Source organism: Silene latifolia, chromosome Y, assembly GCF_048544455.1.
Source record: "Silene latifolia isolate original U9 population chromosome Y, ASM4854445v1, whole genome shotgun sequence".
NCBI classification, from domain to species: Eukaryota; Viridiplantae; Streptophyta; class Magnoliopsida; order Caryophyllales; family Caryophyllaceae; genus Silene; species Silene latifolia.
In genome coordinates, this window is record NC_133538.1 from 267,212,642 (window position 1) to 267,217,862 (window position 5,221).

The 5,221-nt window shown below is 36.7% G+C and overlaps 1 non-coding gene across 1 annotated transcript; it reads right to left on the reverse strand.

Moving 5' to 3' along the window:
* Positions 1-4,340: 4,340 nt before the first annotated feature.
* On the reverse strand, positions 4,341-4,447 carry LOC141637094 (small nucleolar RNA R71). Its single transcript, XR_012541656.1, has one exon. It is a non-coding gene; the product is annotated as a small nucleolar RNA R71 (small nucleolar RNA).
* Between the last annotated feature and the right edge of the window lie 774 nt (positions 4,448-5,221).

Sequence of the window (5,221 nt, forward strand, 5' to 3'; positions counted from 1 at the left end):
ATGGATAAGCTACAAAATTTGGTCATAAATAGACGAAGTACTCAAGTAGCTGTAGAGGAAGAAATTGGCTTCAATGTTATTTGCTCCAAAATATTTAATCACAAAGTACCATGCAAGTTTTGTTAACTCTTTAATCTTGATCGTGCTATGGATCAGATGTTAACTCATACGGTCTATGACTTTTCTAAGTAGCAGAACAATGGCGCGCAGGTTTTCTACATATAACGGAGTACATACTTTTTATAGTATTTCGTATAAGATAGATAAAAACATGACAAGTATGAATATAGATTATAATATAATATAGAATCAATTACTCTATTAATATTTTATAGAAATTTGTATTTTTTTCCATCCCATTTATTTGTTTACATTTGATTAAACTACTCCTAAATAAAAAGGTTAACATATAATCGAGACGGAAAGAATATTAGGTTAGAGAAAATCATAGAAATACACATGGAGTATAATCTCATATGTATACGATTTCAAGAGGTCAACCAAATTAAACATAATAGAATAGAATAAACGCACCCCATCTACCTCCATGACTAACAGCAAGTCAATAACAACCAAGAAACGTAAAATGAAACAAAGCTCCTGTATCAATGAATGAACAACACAATAAAAAGAAGAGAGATTTTATGTGTTAATCCGATAAATAAATTATGGCATTATATGCGAGTAAGGTGGAGCAAGTGAGAGAAGGATACGTGGGATGGCGACGAAATCCAAGTAGAGGATGAGATGAGTGTATTGGATAGGGCTCCTTAATTTTCTTATGAAGATAGGGACTGTATTAAGAAAACAAGAATGAGTAGTTATCAATTACGAGTATAATCTTTATGCATAGGCGACTTGATATTCGTTTAGGTGTGTCGACGAGTGTAGAAATTAATCAAAGAACTTAACCTGAAATAAAAATGAAAGGAAACAAGGAAATATGAATACTACATCTTCTATAGAGTAATAAACATTTCATTTATAAACAATTAAACATAGTGGAGAATTCCGCAAATTTTTAATATAAAAGTATAAAGTATGCACCCACATACATTTTAATAACTAAATATAAAAGCTGACTGTGCGAAGCACGAGATTCCACCTAGTAATATGCTAATAATAAGAAGTATAATAAAACCCAAATCGCTGATCCTGGAATAGTAATATAATCTGTGAGACCGTCTCACAATAACGCTCTAAGTGTTGCGCCTCTACTGGTATCCACATAATATGAGTATGTATGCTAGTACAAATTTAAGGGCAATTTTCTTTTATCTTTCTCCCTTGAGGTTCAGGAAAACTGATCTCTAAACATCTCCTCTTATATCTCTATATATAGGGAGTACAAGGAGAATTATAAACTATCTAGGATATGGAAAGTCTAATTGAACAATTTTTTATTATTCTTATTACCTTTATAATAATTCATCTATATTAATTATAATTGCCCAAAACTCATCTAGTGTGTCACCCTGTAGGACCGATTAATACTGCCCGAATCCTAAATCATTCAGGACTCAGACTACAAGCGGCTCCTAGCAGAACATTGTAGCCACATAGAATTAATCGGTTATACAATATTCAGGACATATGGGCACCCTAACTCATTCAATAACGGCGTAAAAAGGTATTTTTGAAACTGTTGTAGAATATCGGGTTTGAAAATCGTCATTACGACCGCATAAAAAGGTGCTTTTTGAAACGGTTTTGAAACTGGTTTGAAAATCGTTATTACGACGGCCTAAAAAGGTGCTTTTTTAAAATGGTTAAGAAAAACCGGTTTGAAAATCGTAATTATGACGGCATAAAAAGGTGTGCAACGGTCGGCTAAATACCGAAGTTTGAAATGGCCATTATAATGGCGTGAAAAGGTTTGCAACGGTCGGCGAAAGGCCGAGGTTTGAAATGGCCATTATAACGGCACAAAATGGATTTTTTGAATCGGTTGTAGAAAACCGGGTTTGAAAATCGCCATTACGACGGGATGAAAATGTTTGCAACCGTCGGCGAAAGACCGAGGTTTGTGATGTGACCATAATTAGATCATATTTAGTCCCCGAATTAGCCTTGTTCCCATGCTTTTTAGTGCATATTTGGGTCATTTATTGTCTTTAGTTCTTTGTTTTGCATATTCTTTGAGGTTTTGTGTCCTTGGTAGGAAAGGAGTGCAAACCTTGCATTTTCATGGCAAAACGAGACTAAATTGATTGAATTCAATGACCAAGCATCAAGGAGAGACAAGATTAGAAGCCTTTGTACATACTATAGTAGATGGGCAATGATGAGGAAAGATCCTTGCATCTCCGAGGAAATCCCCAAGGATTTTATGAATAAAAGGAAAGAAAAGAAGAAGAAATGTGACTGTCCAGCAATCCGTGCGGATTGTCCTGAAGACGCCCGACCTCCACCTCCACAATCCGAGCGTCTTCACCACAAGACGCCCGGGCAGCAACCCCAGAAGACGGCCGGGCAGAGACCCTCGAATCCGCCCGTCCCTTGCTAAAGACGCACGGATTCCAAGGCAGCACAACTCCGTCTTCTTCAAGCTTCAAGAAAGATGCCCATCCTTCCAAAAATACCGGCGTTTCCTTAAGTAGGGACTTAATCGTCATTTAAGCCCTTAGTTAACCCTAATTCCTAAATTCACTATAAATACCCCATTAGTCTAATTAGAAGAGCATGGTCTTCTTAGCAATCTCTAGGGTAGTTAATATCAATCAAATCTCTCATCAATTTTGTAATCAACAATTAATCATGTTTTAATACAAGTTTTATTTCCTTAATCTCTCTTTTGTTCATCCTTTATTTTGGGTAATTGAAGATTATTTGGGTTATTATTGGGAGATTGACAACCTCTCAATCAAGCATCAAGTACTTCTTTTATTCTTTGCTTTATTATTGGAATCATTAGTAGGTATAATTCTCTTAATCTCTTTTTAATTATTGCTAATTACTTTCATTTATTCATCATGTTTCACTTTGTTGGTATGATTGACAACCTTGCTAGCATGTTTAACATGATAATGAGTGAGTAGTTCCATAGTAGTGTTAATGGGTAATTAGGGGAAACCAACATGGGGAATGATTCATGCTTAAATTAATATGCTTTGATGGTTTATTTTCATGCTTGTTATGATCTCAACTCATGCACATGTTATGTTTGATGAAATGCGAGCCTATAAATCCTTGCATTTTTTACCCATCGCCTATCTTTTCAATGAGACTTGTAAGACATAAACCAACTCGAGTCTCATTAGACCATGCATGTTGTTGAGTAGGTAAGACTAAGTCGACTTGTAGGTGTTGTACAATCTAATCGATTCGGCTCCGGGACCCAAACTTTCCTAGGATTGTAAGATATAACCCAACTCAATCCATCACAACAATAATTGCTTGCTTATAATTTGAGAACATGTTTGTATGATCAATTCCCATGAATCCCCTATGACCCCATGATATCCTAGTGCTTTTTATCAATTGTTTACAACCCTTTTTAATTCATCTTACTTGTTTACTTTCATTGCTATTTAGTTTAGTGACCTTCTACATCAACCCAAATTGTGACACCCCTAAGACACCGCTAGTTGCAATATAAATCTCTTCCAAGAATCAAGTCTGACCAAAAATGGCGCCGTTGCCAGGGACGGTGTTTACTTGATTTAGATTTTTTTATATTGTTATTAGTTGTGTCTTTCTTTGCCTTGGGGAAGTAAAACTCCTCAAGGTTTGTTCTAATTGTTTTCGAGTTGTTTGATATTTTGCATGTCTAGAAGGTCACAAGGTGATTTGTTACCTTTTGATCGTGAAATTGAAAGAACTTTGACAACCAATAGAAGACTTGCTAGGAGAAATTTGAGAGGTATTGGTGAGGTTGTAGACATTCAACCAACTATTGAGTTCATCAACCTTTTTACAAGAAAAGGTGAGGAGAACCCAACACAAAATACAACACAAAATCAACCCACAATGCCTATGTTTTCATCACATTCCGTACCCACCGAGGAGAACCTACCCAATGGTACTCCCACTCCACAACATCTAACAGGAAATTTTATTGCCAAATCCGCATTTATCCAATTGGTCGAAAGAAGCCAATTTGGGGGGATGCCTAGTGAAGACCCTCACTCTCATATGGAGTCCTTTTGTGACTATTGTGATACGATTTCTCAAACCGTGTAACTCAAGACCAAATTCGATGGGTCTTATTTCCTTTTTCTCTAATTGGCACCGCGAAACAATGGTTGAAGGGCCTTTATAAGGCCACTCTCGGAATTGATTCTTGGAAGAAGTTGGCTCTAACTTTCTACAAAAAGTTCTATCCACCGGAAAATACTAACATGCTAAGAGCTCAAATTACGGGTTTTAAGCAAAGGGATGAAGAATCTTTGTATGAAGCTTGGGAGCGGTTCAAAGGAATTTGTCGCTCATGTCCTCACCATGGACTTAGCGAGTGGTTCTTGGTACAACAATTTTGGAACGGTCTATATGAAGATTCAAGGAACATTCTCAACATGCGATCAAATGGAATGTTCACCGAAGTTGATGACAATCAAACTTGGAACAAAATTGAGGAAATGGCGGTCCATAACTCACAATATAGTAGACCTCGCAAGGCTACTAGAGGAGGAAAGCATGAAGTGGACTCCGTTACTCAATTGGGTGCTCAACGCTCACATTGATACCATCAATTTGATGTTTGAAAAGGCTATGGCTAGACTTGAAGAAGCCTCAAAATCACCAAAACATCATGTTAATGCCAGGACGACATCTTCATCAATCCCAAGTGGGATATGTGAGAATTGTAGAACTTTGGGACATGACCCAAGTGAATGTAGGGGAACAAATGAACAAGTGAATGCTTTCCAAGCATACAAGAGTGGTACCCCTTATTCTAACTATTACAATGAAAACACCAAATTCCATCCAAATATCTCATACAAAAGCCAAAATGTTCAAATCCCTCAAACAACGTACACCCCACCTCCCATGAGAAACCAAAATCAAAGACCCTTTTACAACCAAAACCAAGGTTACCAAAATCAATCTCCATACAATCAACAAAATCACCAAGGTTTTGATGTTCAAAAAGCGGTCCTTCAAATGCAAAAGAATCAACAAGAATTTTTCACTCAAATGCAAAAGGATAGTCAAGCAAAGGAAACCACCATCAACAACATCCTAGCTCACACCAAAATGTTGGAAACCCAATTGACTCAAC